This window comes from Typopeltis vanoorti, chromosome 20 (assembly GCF_054136105.1).
Source record: "Typopeltis vanoorti isolate ZY-2024b chromosome 20, IOZ_Tvanoo_1.0, whole genome shotgun sequence".
Classification (NCBI taxonomy): domain Eukaryota; kingdom Metazoa; phylum Arthropoda; class Arachnida; order Uropygi; family Thelyphonidae; genus Typopeltis; species Typopeltis vanoorti.
Window position 1 is genome coordinate 65238261 of NC_143568.1, and position 19687 is coordinate 65257947.

General features: G+C 35.5%; 1 long non-coding RNA gene across 1 annotated transcript in view; it reads right to left on the minus strand.

Annotated features, from left to right (window-relative positions):
• The window catches only part of LOC150095522 (uncharacterized), a 32513-nt gene extending 15832 nt beyond the window's left edge, over window positions 1-16681 (minus strand). Inside the window, exon 1 of the long non-coding RNA XR_016550080.1 lies at window positions 16420-16681. This is a non-coding gene — a long non-coding RNA (uncharacterized LOC150095522). The remainder of the gene's footprint in view (window positions 1-16419) is intronic.
• Between the last annotated feature and the right edge of the window lie 3006 nt (window positions 16682-19687).

The window sequence follows — 19687 nt, forward strand, 5'->3', positions numbered from 1 at the left end:
TCCAATTCTGGTTTGTTACCATTGGTACTAACTGAGGCATATTATACACATTCTTACACCCAACTGCCTCAATGATGTCTGCATATCCACTCAACAGCTTCCCCATCCCCCACCTAAAAGCTCTAGTTTCCCTGATTCTGCATCCAATTTCACTTCATTCAACAATAACTTTTCCAGTCTCCAAACACAAAATCCATTCAGATGCAAACCATCCTTCTTGTATAAGTCCTTTTGCCCATCAAACTCACTCCACCTGCATAACCTATGCATAGAGTCATTCATTATTATGGCCCTCCTTCTCAACTCTATTCTGTCATACCGCAGCAACAGACTCATTTGCTATCTTGACTCTCTCACTCTCTTCTTTTGCTACTTCTAGTAATTCTTTCAAGTTCTCTCTAATGCCATACTTTTCTCCCTTTAAATCATTCCCTCCGGCAACTACAATCATTTCTTTCACCATCTGCTTTTGTGCTATAATAGCCTCACTTACATTATTAATTTTCGTGCCAGGAAAGCATGATTTTGTCAAACTCTCATCGATCATACTTTTTACGATTGAATCACTGTATAATACTTGTTCCTTAATTTTTCTTTTTCTCCTGATCATGCTCTCATTTTTCTTACCTTACACTTGTTTCTTTTTGTTATTAGCTAATCCACTCAGAAGACATTTTTGCAATCGTTCCAGCTGCCGCTTCGTCCTATGTATCACTCCACACAACCAAGCTATCTCCCTCATTGCAGCTAACTCTTCATTTTTTATATCAGTCAAACTCTCTTGTTCGACACTTTTATTCTCACTTTCAACCGTGTCACATTTAATCTCGCTCTAAATGCTATCTGGCGTTACATCACAATTTTCAATCATATTCTGACTTTCATCCACTACGTCAATCTTGCGACATGAGACACTTGATCCTTGGCTTTCATGACACTATCCTACCACTATCGCTTTCAAACCAAACTCCAGCCACTCTCAGTAAAGCATACATTCTGCAAACTGGACATAGTCCCTTTGATTAAATTCTTTAAACAATGCCGATGACTTGGACGCCATTGTTCTACTTCAACTTTATATCCACCAATACTCCCAAATCCCTGGCTTCATCAATTTTCTGGAGTACATTTCCATCACTGTGCTACACAGCTGGTGACTTTTCACCCTAAAATGCATAACCTTACACTTTGCTGAATTAAACTGACATCTGTTCTATATGACTCCTTTGTCTATACTGCCAGTTTATTTAAATAATCCAGTAAAATTTCAATATCACTTTTATTGACTATTTTTCTACCCAATTTTGCATCATCAGCAAACAAGACAAAAAAGTGACCATTCGGTGACCTAGCTGGCTGTGTGGTTAAGACATCCACTCTCCAATCAACAGGCTGCAGGTTCGAATCCTGGATGTTTGCAATAATGGTGGGCATGGATGTTTGCAATTATACACAGGTAGGGGATGAATGCCCATTGCCCTCTTTATTAGAAGCTTGAAGTGACTTTGAAAAGTTCCATGTTTAGTCTGTAGGTCATGGTTTCTTGATAATGTAAATAAATAAATAAAAATACAAAAAAAATTTGTATATAATTAATAAAAATAGAAAACAAATCCTTAGACCATGCATGATATCAATGTACTATCATACATGAATGAAGACTTTGGAGGTTTTTTCACTTGATTATATTATAAATTAAAGACACCAAGAAATTATATACTTGGTTTAATCCTTTATTATTATTACGGACGACTCCAAGGAGTCGACAGACTCATCGAGGGAGGCCCTAACATCATATCAAGAACAACTATTCGACATTCACACAGTATCTATCATACCTCGCCTTAAACTCATTCACAGTCATGGCACCCACAACTGACTCTGGCAGCTTATTCCACTCATTCACCACTCTCCAAGTAAAAAACCTAGCTCTAACACCCTTGCTAACTACACTCTTTCCCAGCTTCCATGTATGGTCCCTAGTCCTCCCACCACCAGTCCTATTCTCAAAAATATCTTCTGAATTAATCTTATAGAAACCCTTCAGTAATTTCAATGCCTCAATCATATCACCCCTTTTCTGCCTATCAACCAATTACTGCAACCCACAAATCTTCAACCTGTTCTCATAAGGTTCGTTCCATAGACCTGCTATCATCTTGGTCACTCGTCTCTGGATCCTCTCCACCTCCCCATCAAGAAGAAACCTTGGTGCCCATATCTGGGCACAGTAGTCTAGATGGGGTCTTATCAAGGCTCGATACAGAGGAACAATAACCTGTTTTTGTCTCTGCTTGTTAAAGTATTTTTCAGCAACCAAATGATTTGATGAGCTGATTTAGCCACTTCTGCGATGTGCCCCCTAAACTTCAACTCCCTATCCACCAACACTCCCAAATCTCTGGCCTCATCAATCTCCTGGAGTATCACATTGGTTGAACCAATGTGATACTCCAGGAGATTGATACAACAGTATATCACATTAATTCAACCAATGTGATATACTGCTGCTAATCTTTTCATCCCAAAATGAATAACCTTACACTTTGCCACATTAAATTGACATCCATTCTCCTTAGCCCAGTCCTCCAAACTATCCAAATCATCTTGTAAAATTTTGACATCCTGTGCACTCACTATTGCGGTACCCAACTTTGCATCATCAGCAAACAAATGAATACTTCCTCTCAGATCCTTTCCTATATCATTAATGAACAAATTGAAAAGTAGTGGTCCAAGAACAGAACTCTGCAGCACACCACCAATCACAGGCCATCTTTTGGATTCTACTCCTGAATAAAACACTCTCTGATATCTCTCCATCAACCACCCTCTTATCTATGTCACCAACCCTATATCCATCCCCATATGCTGCAGTTTACTGATTAGAATTCCATGCTGTATCCTGTCAAAGGCCTTAGCAAGGTCCAGTAGAATCACTGTAAACCCATTACCCTTATCCAGTTCAGCCATCACTGTGTTATAAAACATGAGCAAGTTACTGAGGCATGATCTACCCTTCACAAAACCATGCTGTCCACCATACAGTATCCCATTTTCATCTAGCCAATCCTGTATTTTTCTCTTGACTATTTTCTCCAAGACCTTGACAACGATTCCTGATATGCTGATCAGTCGGTAATTTACAACAGTAATCTTGGAACCTCCTTTATGTAGTGGAACTTTTTCCCCTATTTCCACCCCCTCAGGACTAACCCAGACCCTAGACTCAAATTAAACAAAATGGTCAAGGTCACTGACAATTCTTTAACCGCTTCACGTACGACACGAGCTGGTATATCATCCAATCCCACAGATGTATTGACATTGAGGTTTTGTAATAGACTATTCACCTCCACTTCATTCACCACAATTCCTGTAGACGCTATTGGTTCATTCATTCCTGCAATGTTACCACCTGGGTAATGTATTCTTGCAAAATGCTCGCTCAGTAATTCAACTATATCAAATGATTCGGTCCTGAAGTATTTTCAGGACTGGGGAAACTCGTATAAGGAAACTAAGAGTTCACATCACTTGCCTTAGTATCCCATAATGCAAAGCACATCTCCTTGCGGACATGTATAATGCTATGCATTATGGGAATGGTCACTACCCAGACCGATTTCGACCTTTATTGAGGTCTTTTCAATTTCTTGGTACCTTTAATTTATAGTATAACCAAGTGAAAAAACCTCCAACAACTTTCTCCAATCCAGAGTAATTTAATAATAAGTTGTGACACCTTTTGGCAACTCGTATATGAAAATATGACTTCTGCATTACTTCAACCTTAGTATCACCTCTGGGTCTGGCTCCCACTGAAGAGACCTCAATAAAGGTCGAAACTGGTCTGAATAGTGACCCTTCCCATAATGCATAGCATTATACATGTCCGCAAGGGGATGTGCTTTGCATTATGGGATACTAAGGCAAGTGATGTGAAGTCTTAGCTTCCTTATATAAGTTGCCCCAATCCTGAAAATACTTCAGGTGCAAACTTTGTTTGCTTACACTTGGATAAAGGATTAAACCAAGTACAGTGGAGCATAGTAGTTCGTATTTAATTCGTTCCAGAAACCTGTTCGAAGTCTGAATCAAGATTTTACATAAGAAATAATGGAAAGCAAAATAATCCGTTTCCATATCCAAAAAATTTCAATTTTTTTTTTATTTTATGTATTTTAGCTTTTTAATGTTAATAACTTAGAAAAAATTAAACAAAATAATCTTATATTTATTTTATTAATTTTAATTATTACAACATAAAAATAAGTGAAGAATATTTTTTTAATATAAACATCACAAAGAACGAAATAATGCTCCCATTGTTAAGCATCTTCTTTCTGCTTCTTAGCTGGAGTTGAGAATGCTGATTCACGTTCTCTTTTTTCTGCAGAGAAGAATCTATCTAATGTTGTTTGGCGCTGACGATTTTCTTTGATATTTTTAAAATAACCCATCATGTTGTCATCGAATAAGTTAATATTCCTGGTCCCTACTGTCTTATTAGGGTGCCATTTTTCCACAATAGCTTGTGTTCTAACCCAAACAGAGAACAATTCTTGAAGGTCGGCATTGGAAATGCATCCTTTGGCGTCCTTCTCTTCCATAAAAATTCTTTTTGTTATTGATCGTGAAGATGTTGAAGTTCTTCTGTGCTGAGTTCGGTTTTATGATCATCTATTAACTCCTCTACATCCTCATCACTCACCTCTAATACCATAGCTTTACCCAAAGACACAATTTCATTTACAACAGACCTTCACAGTTTACTACTTCACTGACTGAAATACAATTTGGCCAGAGCTTTTTCCAAGCAGAAATCATTGTTTTAATAGAAACTTCTTTCCATGCCTTATCGACGATCTTTAAGCAATGGAGAATGTTGTAATGCTCTTTCCAAAATTCTTTAAGAGTCAGTTCTGTGGCATTGATTATTTCAAAGCACTTTTGAAACATAGCCTTAATATACAGTTTTTTGAAGTTTGAAATCACTTGCTGGTCCATGGGTTGTATGATAGAAGTGGTATTGGGTGGCAAAAACTTTATCTTGATGAAACTGAATTCACCAACTAAATCCTCCTCTAAATTTGGAGGATGAGCAGGAGCATTATACATCACTAGAAGAGCTTTTAATGGTAGTTTTTTTTTCAGTAAGATAAGCTTTTACAGTGGAAGCAAATTCTTGATAAATCCACTCAGTGAAAAACTCTGGTAACCCAAGCTTTCGTGTTGGCCCTCCATATAACACCGAATTTGCCATTTATGACATTGTTCTTTCGAAAAACGCGTAAATTTTCAGAATGGTAAACGAGCAAAGGCTTTATCTTACAGTCTCCACTAGCATTACCACAAAGCAGCAAAGTAATTCTATCTTTCATAGGTTTATATCCCGGTGCCATCTTTTCTTCTTTTGTGATATAGGTCCTTTTGGGCATTTTTTTCCAAAAAAGACCTGTTTCATCGCAATTAAAAACCTGTTGAGATACAAATCCCTCACTATCCACATACTCCTTAAAGGTTTTTACAAATCTGTCCACTTCTTCTACATTAGCACTCGCAGCCTCTCCGTTCAGGACAACACTATGGATCCCAGTTCGTTTTTTGAATTTATCGAACCAACCTCTACTTCCTTTAAACTCCCCATTTTCAGTACTGGTCTCAGGTGTGTGTTTCTTAAGTTCACTATGCAGATGTTTGACTTTCTCACAAATAATTCTCTCAGTAATAACGTCACCACGTAATCGCTTCTCGTTTATCCACACTAAAAGGAGTTTTTCCATCTCTTCAATAACATGTGATGTCCTGGAGGTCAATGTTGTTACACCTTTAGCCACATTTGCTGATTTTATTGCTTCCTTATTCTTAAGAATGCTACTTATCGTTGACTTTGACATTTTAAACAATGTTGCCAGATCCGTCAAACATGTACCACTTTCGTGTTTCATGATAATTTCTTTTTTCATCTCAATTGTCGATACTACAACTTTTCTTTTAGGTTTTGTTCTTTCTACATTCTTGGATGTCATGGGCAATAAAAAAAATGCCAAAAACAGTTAAAAATTCTCTATACAAACATATTGCACAATGACTAGGCTGTGTAAAGTAAGGGACAACGCACAGCAGACTGAGACAGACACACTGCGCAGGCATGGGGAAGTGAGTGAGGGAAATTAGTGGGGAGAAGCATGCCCAATGGCATACCAAAACTGTCTAATGCTATACGACTCTGAGTTCCTGGACTATAGTTCAAACTAAGAAACGCCATTCGAACTGCGAATCAAATTTCTTGTGTTCTCAAGCGTTTGAACTCTGGAATGTTCGAAGGTAGAAACATTCGAAGAACGAGGCACCACTGTATGTAATTTCTTGGTATCTTTAATTTATAGAATGAAGACTACTAATACTTGCAATGCACATTTATGGGTTGATGAAAATCTTTATCCCACAAACAACTGAAATGAAATTCCAATGTCGGCTTTCCACAAATGTGTGCACTTATGATAGCCATTCATCCTACCATTTATTTTTTTTTATGTGAATTCCACTCGTGGAAGGGTATTTAGCCAGAAGTATGTTATTAGTACCATGAGCAGCCTAAACATTAGATAATCCAGAAATTCTGCCCTAAAGACCAAATACAGAAAACTTTTTCAAGCAACTTCAGGCCTCCAATAAGCTATGTGATGGTCTCACACTGGGCAATGAAATTCTTCTGAACTAAAAACATTCAGAGAACATCCATGCCTACAGTAGGAATGGAACCTAGAGACTGTTGGTTAGACAGTGGATATGCTAATTACTCATGACTGACCATCTCATGTGGGAACACATAACTTCAGCTCATTTAAAAAATGAGATGAGTAGCATAAAGTACGATGTAACAAAATATAATGTGATTATTACTTGAAGCAATTATTACTACAAAATCATTTCAGCACTGAAATGTCAATGATAAATGGATAGTTGATACACACTTGCAGGTGGCTACACCAAATACTGCTAGATGGTGGTTAGTAACCAACTTGAAAGCTTTTGTCCCAGGAAAAAAACATTTTGACTTAAAATCATGCATGTTGCAAATTTAAAGTGGATAGTGTTTAAACATGCAAAGCTGAAAATTTTCCACAGAGTAATTGAGAGACACCTTCAGATTTCTTACTTCACAGATAGTTTGGAGTTCCATTTTGAGTAAAGGAGATGGTTGATTACATTTTCTACTAGAAATAGTCAATGCTGATAGCTACATTCTGAAAAGAAAGTCACTCAGTTATCCACAGGTGAACAGTTTTGTATATTTCAAAACTGTGCACTTATACAGGGTGTTCGGGATAAATTTGACATATTTATAATTAATTATATTTTTCCGTAAGTTACATGTATTAACACACACTTCTCTTCATTTAAAAGTTTGGACCCTTCTTCATTCATATACAAGATGTCAGAAAGGATGGATAGCTGGAACCCACCTGAATCATGGAAGAGAATAACTTGTATCATGATGATTCGTGCCCGCCATCAAAATAAGGATATTACGACTGCTGCCCAATGCTCCCTGAATACAGTAAAAACAATCAGGCATGAACTAGAGACTTGCAATGGTGACTACGAGGATGTAGCAAGAAGAAAGATCCCTAGCAGACGATCTGATTGCGTTCGTACAGCAGAATTCCTCGCAAATCTGCAGGAACAGGTGTTGAAGAACCCTGGCATTGGAATTCGGGCTTTGTTCGTGGAGTTGCTAACTGTAGTCAAGCCCTGGATAACAAGGGTAGCCAATGGTAGGCCGTATGTATGGCAGCAGGATTCGGCCCCTTGCCACACCTCTGGGAAAAGTCAAAAATGGTTGTCTGAAAATTTCTACGACTTCACCAGTCCAAATGTTTGGCCTCCAAACTCCCCAGACCTTAACCCCATGGATTATTTTGTATGGAGCGCAGTTGAAAAAGACACCAATCGCACTTCCAGTAATACAAAAGCCCAGTTAATGGATAAAATTAAAACAGTTTTTGCGGCCCTTCCCAGGGAGACTGTAGCATCAGCTTGTTCGAGGTTCCGAAGCAGAATTGAAGCTGTGATCGATGCTAATGGTGGTTATTTTGAGTAAATCTTGTTGATAGTATTGTAATTAACTCTGCCTGTAATGTTTTTTTGTCAATTCATTAAATTTAATAGATACAAAGAAGATTTTCTTTTTCCTTACGAAACTGTCAAATTTATCCCGAACACCCTGTAGATAACAAGTGACCTTCTTTTCTGAATGCAGCCATCAACTTTGACTGGGTTATGAAGCTGAAAAAGTAAGCATTATTTTATACTGAGATTTGTAATGATTATTAACTAAAATGTACGGGTCATTTTTTTGGCATTTCCACTAATACTGTCTTCTCTGAAAAGACCAAATATCAGAATATTCCCAGTCTAGTATAAACAGCCTGAATGTTATCTAACTGGATATTTCCAGGCATCTGATAAGTAAAATAATGTGAAAGAAGGTACAATGAAAGAAAAGAGAATTCTGGAAACAGTAATACTTGTGCAAGAATTTGATTTCTAACACTTCACATCTCTAGGGAATGTTGTAAAACACATGCTCCAGTTATAGATGCAAAAAGTCCAGCGAAATACTGAGGAAATTGCATTTTGACCATACAAAATTGCTGAATTCTTATGCATGCATAATGCTATTCGGTGATCAGTACTGCTTATATACTCCAAAGATTTATTTATTTGGATGGGACTAGCAGCAGCTGTTTTCATATATTTTGTTTATTGGCTGTATAGAATTTTGGCTAATTCAATGTTTCTCTGTTGTTATTATGAATCTTTGTTTACAATAATCATTTATGATATGCTGTTGATATTGTAGTAATAGTAAACAAGAGAACTAGAAGAAATTATGAATTAATTAAATATAGTGTCATAGTAGTATTATATATAAACTATAAAATAATAAAATAATCTTCTAAAGACAAATATCAAAAGAAACTAGGTAACAGAAGAACAAATAACAATACACATTAACAAAACAAAGCAATATAAAAATGTGTAAACTACCATGGAAGAACTTTTACATTAGGAAAAAGAAGCATTTATGAAGAAATAAAAAGAATTTGGCTAGAATGGATGGCTTTTGGCAAACTGAAAAAAAGTTCTGTGCAGTAAAATAAAACCAGAAAATACAGCCAAGCTTTTTAAATAGTGTGTCGTCTTGGTTATGACAAAGATTAGAGATATCGCCAATAACCGAACAAATACTGGAAATAGAATGAAGAAAACTGAGCATAGAATGGAGAGAGCCATGCTAAACACTGACTGCAAGACAAAATAAGGTATGGACATATTATAAAAAAAGAAACAAAAGTGTTAGATGTAAAGGAAGAGATTTTAAAATTAAAATGGAGAATAGGTAGGACATACTGCATGGATGAAAAATGACATATGAACAAAAGACAATCACCCAATGGCATCTGTATGAAGGAAGACGGATTCCTGAACAACCGGAAAGAAAATTGAAGGATCACCTAGTGGAGATGGCCCAAAAATGTTGGCATCGGGAAATCTTCACCAGAAAATGATAGGAACAAAGTGTGTGTCTGGGGGAATCTCTAACCAAAAATGATTATAAAAAAGGGCTTAAATAGAAAAAGAAGACTGCCTCATATAATAATGGCTGAAAGTGTGAGCCACATGGCTATTATTATTATGTGACGCCTCCATGGAGTCCAAAGCCTCATCAAGGGAGGGCACCTACTCTACAACTCACCGTCTCCACCTCAGTCCACCAACTACAGCTATATTGCTTTGATTTTTGTAATTCTGTGATGAATATAAAATATGCCAATGTTTTTGAAGCTGTTTGTTTTATTATTATTATTAACATCCGACCTCCATAGAGTCAGAGACTCATCATGAGAGGTACACACTATTGCACACAATACTCATCCAACTGCACCTTAAAATGATTCAGTGTATCTACATTCACAACACACTCAGGCAATGCATTCTACTCACCAACCACTCTCTATGCAAAGAATTGCTCACATCCTCTTTATACAGTTTCCAGCAATGGCCTCGTGTTCTACCTCCTCTCCCATGTTATGAAAAATCTCTTCCATGTCAATCTGAATACAACCCTTGATTAGCTTATATATCTCAATCATATCCCCCCCCCCCCACACCTCCTTCCACCTATTCATGAGGCTTTGCAATTTACATTCTCTCAATCTATCATCATGCTCCACATTCCAAAGACCACTGACAACCTTTGTGAATCTTCTCTGGCCCCATGAAAACCTGGTGACCAAATCTTTTGTTTTATGGAAAAGTTGTATTTAAAAAAAAAAACATTTCCATTGTTAACCTGGTATTTTGTACACTACCTAATGCTAAATTATTTCTGTTTATGTTTTTTTTTTTTATCTCTCCCATATGCACTTCTATATATGTATGCAAGGCTGCAAAGACTGACAGAAATAAAAATGTTCACTCACCTCCTTTCCTTTAGTGATACATGGTGATCAGCATCCATTTTAGACAAATTATGGACTCTACAACAGTGTTATAAATAATAATTTTTAATTTCCCGATGTTTCAATCTTCATAGCAAGGTCATCATCTGGAGTACACACACACACACACACACACATATATATATATATATATATATATATATATATATATACAGAGACAAGCTAAATTACATTTCACACAGTATGCTAAAGAGAGAGACAATGATTTGATCAACGGTTATTCTATTGGCCTGATCCTCTAGTGAAAATAAAATAATTTATTTTATTTCATTTATTTATTTTCGTTTTATTGTCATTAGAGGGCAGACCAGTAGAATAACCATTGATCAAATCTTTGTCTCTTAAGCATACTGTGTGAAATGTAATTTAGCTTGTCTCTGTATATATGTGTGTGTGTGTGTGTATACTCCAAATGATGACCTTAATATGAAGGTTGAAATGTTGGGAAATTAAAAATTATTTATAACATGGTTGTAGAGTCTAATAATTTGTCTAAAATGTTTACTCAGTTCCTTTTGCACCAGGAAGCTGAAAGTTTGCAAGTGACAAGAAGAATCCAAACACGTGAAATTTTTAAGTTTCCCAGAAATCTTTCAAATTTTTCCAGAGTGTAGGACTTAACCAAAACCACACTTATACTATACTTCTTTTGTAATTTTTGAATAAAAATTCTATGGAATCCCCTATTTCAAGTGTTCATTCTTTAATGAACAGAAAGAATAATAATAGTAATAATACATTCATGTTACACTTTAATGGAATAACTGCAGCACAAAGAAAAATAATTAAACAACAGGTTTAATCATTTCAATATTTTGTTTCAGTTACAGACATCTTCAGGAACATAATGCTAAAATTGTAATAACACACACAAAAACAATAAGTGCAAGAAATGAGATGAGAATAAATAAAGACTAAAGTCCTATGAAGGAAACTGTCATCCTCTATGGGTGGTATTAGCTAGTCATAGATGTTGGGCAGGAGCCCTAAGAATTAGATTCCCAAAGTTGGGGGAGTTTAATACAACCATATTTATTAAGATTATGGCTAATTTTTTTAAGTCTGCTACTATTTCAAAAAGAGTCTTTCAAGTTTGTATTGCTGCAATGGAGCATAGTAGTTTTCTTCCATATGATTCTGTGCAAAGTATTCAAGGCATGGTCTGTTAGAACTGACTGACCATAGTTGTGGCGACGAATGTTATCATACTATGGTCACACTGAGAGATCAGCTAAGTTGCAAGAACAAGGAACCTTGTAAACAACTGGAATATGGAAGGGAGAAAGTGGATATTCAGGAGAGTGGAGAAGGGAACCCAGCTTTGTTTGAAAGCAATGCAGAGATTATATTTATTAAAGTTCTTGCTATTTTTTCTGAGGTGCCCCAGATATATAGAGAATAGCAATGGCATTACTGTAGTCTTTATGTTGAGAGGGACATGAGGAGGTAGAAAGGACAAATAATTTGTAGATTTTGGCATTGTAACCATTGGGTAGGAAGGTTTGACGAATAAAGGCAAGTTCCATTATAAAGAACGATTGGGTGGAACAGAGGTTAGAGGCTCTGTTGACAATGGTTTTTATGATCCCATATTGTTGAGATGGGTGGTGAGAATGTTTATATATGTATCTACCTGTGTGGATAATAATAAAAAGATTGATATCAGCTATACTGAACCAGAAATATTCAAGGTGAATAAGATCACTAAACAACTGTAGCAAATTTGTTAGTTTTATTTTCCTCCATGAAACACACAATCACTTCCAAATGGAAACACATCTTCAGAGCAAATGCACTCACACTACAGAAGGGTTTACAATCAATGGCTGTGGAGACAATATTTTGATAGTAACAATGTCATCCTTCAAATGAATGCTATCAAGAATAGGAGATTTTTTTTTCCCCATTATCTATGGTGAGAAAGATTCGTTTGATCTTGTTTTGGTGAACAGTCTATGACACATTGATTATTGTGAAAGTGAAGCAGTTGGAAAATATTAACAGGATCATCTATGCAAAAACTAGAAGGAAGGGAAAAAAAAAGAAGATAAGCTTTTTTTTCTGTAAGTAACAATGCAACAGATCTATCCAAGTGTCAAACATGTGCTAGTAGGAGTTGGACAAAGTACAGCCAAAAGTTTGAGCAAGTGATCAGAAAGTAGCAGCATAATAATACATTTCAAACATGATTCGAGTTACCTGATTTAGATTTTTCCAAATTAGTTTTGGATGTGGTGATGTTGCTTGAAACTATTTCAAACATTAATACAAATGGAAAAAAGATGGAGAATCTGAACAAAGATTCAACATGCTTCATTCTTATCTTGAACTGCATCAGCTTACTTCATACAGAAAAATATGTTGATTTTACTGACTTTTAAAACATCAGGATAGCTTTGGGGGGGGGGGGGGTACTACCAAACACTTCAGTGTTTGGTAGTACACGTTAGTAGATTCCTGATACCAGTGTTTGTTGTATTCATGTGGACTTTTTCTGTTAGTATGTTGGCTCCACTAACTTTAAAAATGTCAGGTTAACTTTCAAATGCCACAAGTGTTAGGTATATATATGTATTGTCATTTCTTGATACAAGCATCTGTGGTAGTGGCATAAGGTCTTTCTATTGCTGTTTTCATGACCTGGGAATATTGTAAAATTTAAAAATAGTTATCACACATTCCCTTTTATTTTCCAGTACTATTTTACATTATTTTCATTCTGCAATGTGCTTGCCATTATTGCAACTTTACCTCAGACAAAAAAAAATACAACTGAACAATATTCTTATGGACATATCACATTTTATATGATCTTGTTACAATAAACCTCTTGCCTAAGCTTTCTCTTAAGTCATAACTACCAGTCTCATTATGAAACTAATGTCATTATCAATATCACCAAATTCCTGATAGGATTTACAGGATGTTACAACAGTGGTGCATGAGAAGTTTGCATCACTTCCAATTTCAAATTAATCTGTTATCTGTCAGGAGTCTGATATTATCAGATCTTATATTTTGGACTTCTAAGGCACTTTGTTTGCCCCTAGTAAAAAAAAAAAAACTACCATCCTGACAAAAGAAAACTTGTTTTTTAACCTTTTTCTTTCCCATTCTGTTTAAGTGATCGTGCTAACTTAGCTAGCTCTTCTTACTCATTCCTGAATGCTAACAATGTCAAGTTCCTTCTTAATATCCTCATTTTTAATATGATTCTGCTATTGATTCCATTTGTTCATTCCTCTATTTTTTTTTTTTTTTTTTTTTTTTTTTTTTTTTGAGAACTCTCATATCACTAGTCTCCACTTAAAGATGGAGACTACTGATATGAAAGTATTTTATTTATTTATTTTTTATTTCTAACCATTTTTATTTCTAATTCCACAATTTTTTTTATTTCTAACCCAGATCTCAGATCAGTTTTAACATTGTCTTATATACAGCTAGTTTATTCCATATAAATTTATTTAGCTGTTACCTATTCCCATATTTAATTTACCATCTTCACTAAAATTAGGCCTAAACAGCTGAAATATTTCACTTGTTTTATAGGTTTCCCATTCAGGATTCAGTTCATGTTTTCAGTATGTCTTTCTATTGCTGTTTTCATACCAAGTTTATTATCTTTTCAATTTTGGAGAGCTTATAGACTTGTAATGGATTTATTTAAAAGTATGACATCTGCATGAAGAGCTGATTTGAAGATCTCCAATTTTGATATCAATCTATTATCTACTTGTAGCTATCAGGCTATATCTATTATGGATATTCCTAGTTAAACGCATTTTACCAATTTACTACACATGGTGTTCCCCATATGCACAAACAACTTTTCATATGCAGTCACTTCACGCACATCAGGACCACTAAATGAGCTACAATTTGTGGTTATTTCTAGTGGTGTTTTATGTGCACAAATAACTGACTGTATATATACAGTGAAATGAATATTTTGAACTATTTGAATAACAGATTCATACACTGAATCAACACTGCACACACACTAACTAATGGACAGTTCTTCTTCTTCAAACTTTTGTTCTGTCCACTGCTGGATGAAGGTCTCCCCCATGATTTTCCAGACAACTCGTTTTCTGCCTCTCCCATCCATCTCACTCCTGCAATTTCTTCCAGTTCATCCCTCCACCTTCTTCTCTTTCTCTTTGTCTTGCTCCATCCATTAGTCTCCACTCTGTTGTTTTTCTAGTCCATCTCCTGTCACTGCATCTGGCAATATGACCAGTCCATCTCCACTTAGCCTGTTTAATGTTTTTTAAATATCCATGACACCTGTTTGAGATCTTATCCAGGTGTTTGTCTTCCTATCTCTTAATGTTATTTTTAGCATACTTCTCTCCATGCAATGTTGTGTTGTTCTCAGCTTTTTGTTTAAGGCTTCTGTTAAAGTCCATGTTTCTCTTCCATATGTTAGGACAGGAAGTATGCACTAGTTGAAAGCTTTCCTTTTTAGACTCATAGGGATGTTACTTCTGAATATGTCTCTCATTTTCCCATAAGCCATCCATCCAAGGTGAATTCTTCGTTCAATCTCTTTTCTTTGGCAATCCTCAAAGGATAACAATTGGCCCAAATATACATGTGAAGTAACTTGTTCTATTTCATGGTTTTCAACTTTGACAGTTCTATGGTTTATGTATTTATTCATCATTATTTTTGTTTTTTCTGTATTTATTTTTAATCCAATTACTCTGGAGGCTTCATTTAGCTGATTTAGTCTTTCTTCCAGATCTTCAAGATTATCTGCTATTAGGACAATATCATCTGCAAATTTCGGATGATGCAGCCTTTCTCCATTTATGTTTATTTCTTTTGTTTCCCAATCAAGGCTTCTAAAGACTTCCTCTAGTGCAGCTATAAATAATTTGGGAGATATGGTGTTGCCTTGCCGGATGCCTTTTTGTATTGGGATCTTTTCACTGTCTTTATATAATTAATTTAATTAATTTAATTTAATTTTATATAATTTAATTAATTGTACTTGACAATAACAGATATCAAAATTTCATAATTGTCACGTTCTGTAGTTTTATGTTGTTGTGTGTATACATATACCCACGTGTGGTGTGTGTCTTCTGTAAGTGAAAAAAAAAAAAAATCAATACTACTTTCTTTTTAAGAATTTATTTTGTTCTTAAAAAGAACTTTCTTTTTAAGAACAAATGTAAATTCTTTTTAAGAATTTACATTTGTTCTTTACCTACTGCTTCTTACTTGTTGAAGGGGGGTTAGAGTCTACCCATCGATCTCTTCCCGGCCAGGCCACGGGGAATCTTCATAAGTGTATTTCACTTGAAGGAAATCACATCACGTTTGTCTGTTTGGAATTCCGACAAAATCAACTAAGGTTGCGAACCAGTGTATTATTTCTGTTAACTTTTAATGTGTGTTCTTCTAACCAGTATGCCTATTTCGCTGGTTGAAAAATTCTGCCTCATCCGTATGAGATATACGGATAGGGCAAGATTGATATCCCCCGAAGGATATGCGGATTTTTTTCATCTTGTCAAACAGACAAACTAACCGAAGGAGAACACACACAATTAACAATATATTCGCTCTCATAAACTTGTTGCATCTGCTCTCTCACCTCGCTCTCCCATTTCATTCCTGGACTATAATAATGTAACTTACAGCGTAACATTTTAAATTGTTCAAAATGGTTTCAAAAATATACCTCTCAGCCCTGAACATTTTCTTGCAATTATGACAGCAATTCTCAAAAATCACTCTAACAGTGCCTTATGACAAAATAACTCACCAAAACGATTTAGTTTATCAATAAAAATATCACAGCAATTCCAAATAAATTAACACAAATCAGACCTGTAGTAATAAATTAATAACATTAATAATTTGGATTTACCTTTACTCCTGCCTCTTCCTTTACCCCTGGTATGCTTTCCACTTAGCATATTTAATATATAGTTAGTATAAATTGCTACCACATTGAAATAAATCCAACGACCGTTTACACCGAGCTTTCGATATCAATATTTGATAATCAGGTCACATGAGTTTCATCAGTGTGGTTTTGCGATCTTTATATATCACCAAATCGAAACTGAAAGTCTGTTAGTGTCACCAATGCACAAGAACTAGCAAAACTACAAATAGAGACGACTAGAGTCGCAATACGCTACGCAACAGCTCGCAAAACGATAACGCATCACGTGTTCAGCAAACTTCGATTAGATGACGTAATTTGTTGACTACTTTTTGAATGGTTTGACTCGTCGCAAATCTTCTCTAGAATCAAACTGTTTTATGCAACATATCATTTATGTATTAACTAAAAATTATTATGCATGTGTTAACTAAATTATGTACTAGCTAAAAATTATTAGAAATAAAAAAAAAAAAAAAACGAATTAAAGTCAACGGTAAACTTGAAATAAAACGTCACTCTGAAATATTTGGCCAAACTGTATTTTTGTTCCTTAAAAAGAGAAATTAAAACTTGACAACGGGCATATTCTGATACAATTATAATCTCCATTTTGGACACTAGTAGTTTCTGTGTTTACTGATTTATAACCGAAGCAATTAAGACTGGGAAACCAGTAGGTCTATTGCTTGCATGTTTTTCTGGCCGGTTTGCATGTCATGTGGGATAAAAACCGGTAGTTTTGTGGTAGAAAAACTGTCCGGCCCCCTCCGTATGAAAGTGCTGAAGCCCTATTTTATCAAACTAATCTTAATTATAATGACTGACTTTCCATCCCTAAAGTTTGGGAAATTGTTATCCTAAAATGTTATGTTATTTTTATATTTTATCTTATTACTTTTTATTATTGGCCTGTGTAGCCCTGTGAAAATGACGTTTGCATCTATAGCACTAGACCATAGGTTGCCAAACTTTTTCGGGCCACCGCCCACTTTGCAAGACATAAATTTTGTAACGCCCCCCCATTATAACAGTTTGAATAAACCCATATTTCAAAGATTTGAGACTGAATAAAACCATATTTTAAATACTCAATACTGTACTGTCGACATTTCTTCTTATATTCAGACATAATGAAGTAATAAAATTTGCAAAAATATTCACAAAATAAAAGATTTAATTTACACTTTGTATGGCTCCATTTATCTATCACACTTTCGACTGATGCTTGTTGGCAAAGCACACAAAAAATAATGAAACTTATTCCTAAACCACTGGTATTTATAGATTTGAAATCTAGCCCGAATCGACTTGCATGCATTGACTTGTTTGCGATCCCATCATACTCGTGCTTTGAACAAGTCACTGCAAGCACCCATACTCCTGTCAAAACATGCTGAATTGATGAATTACCTACGTAATAGTTGACCGACATACTACTAGTTAAGACTCGTCTGCTGCGTGGATAGACTAAAGCCTGTATGGCACGATCAATTTTTGCAATAGCAAAAAATGAATAATTTTTTTAAGTATAAAAATAGAAGTTAAATATCCTGTATGACACGTTCAATTTTCTTATTGACATAGAAAATTGACATCTATTTCTATCTGGCATGATAGAAATAGATTTTCAAATGATTAAATAATTGAAATAGAAAATTGATAAAAAAAAAATTGATCGTGTAAGACGGGCATAAGATGAATTAAAATTCAATATTTAAATTTTAAATGATTATCTAATCGCAAAATCACGAAAATAAATAATTTTTAAATATATATTATTAATTTCTTCTATAAAGAGCCACCGACCCCTAGACCGCCTGAATACCCCCAAATGCTTCTGATCCCACTTATAGCCCCCCCCCCCCTAGAAGGCTTCAGCGCCCACTGGGGGGCGGTACCGCCCACTTTGGGAACCTATGCACTAGAGTAGACCATCCTAAGAAAGACTGTTCTAAGCTCGATTATATTTGCCGAATACATAAACTTTTGTTTAGTCTTTCTTTGACCAGATCCCAAGTTATTCGATCTCTGGTATGGCCTAGAGGGTTTTTCTCCAGAAACACTGGTTTTTCATTTTGCAAACTAAAAAAAAAAAAAAAATTGACTATTTCATACAATAAAATATAGTGTTAGAGACTACGATATGGCAGTAGGTGTCTACCCTTACTCTTTTTCCAGGATGCTAATTAAAATCACTGATAGCTTTGGGCCACCTGTTCTGTGAATGGCTAAGGGTGGAGGCGAGCTGCCTACTTGTCTTCAAAAGTTAAGGCTAAATGGTCTTGCCTACTCCCTTTTGAGAATAGAATGCATGTGGATATTTTTATTAATTTTTTGTTATGTTTTTTAACATAACCAAAAATTAAAATTTCCAGTAGTGTTTCTATCATAACATTATTTTTTATTAATTTCTTTATGTTTTTTTTACAGACCAGTTTTTTTATCATAACACCTGATTACACATATAGAAGAATTCTAATGAAGCGTATGCACTACTGTTTATTTTATTCATATACATGCCTTTTATTCTTCATGTACAGTGATGATATCTTACAAAATATAAGATGAAATACTGGTACAATAAATAATTTTTACTGTGGTATACGTGCGACTTTATAACTAGTAACCCTGAACATATTTGGATGCAGGATGCAGGACATATATGGCACAGAGGGTGAAGCACGACACTTTTCATATTCCCTGTTGTCTGTTTCGGGGGCAGTGATGGGAGAGATTTGTGAGCTATTTTAGCTCGCCCTGAGTGGGCAGAGGTGGTTATTTGTCGTTGGGTGTTAGGATGGCTTTTGGTCTTTTATGTTTCCAGTGGTCATTACCGTCATAGTTTCTGGCTTGCTGTATTAGTTGGTTTGGATGCGTAGAAGTCTTCATAAAGAATTTCTCTGCTAGGGAGCATAGTAATGGAGAGATGTAGGGGATATTTATGTCCCGGTAGATCTGGGCGTTCCTGATGAACCACAGGGCATCCAGAATTATTTACGGGCATTTGTTCTGTAGTCTTTGTAGCTTGAGGATGTTTGTCTTGCAGGTATGGCTCCAGGCTGGGGAGGCATATATGACTGTGGGATGGATCACTGTCATGTACAGTAGTATTTTATTTCTTGATCTTAGTTTGCTGTGTCTGTTGATCAAGGGATATAGCTGGGTGATAACTTTTGAAGCTTTGGTGCATGTGCTCTTGATGTGGCTGTTGAAGGATAATCGCTTATCGAGAAGTATTCCGAGG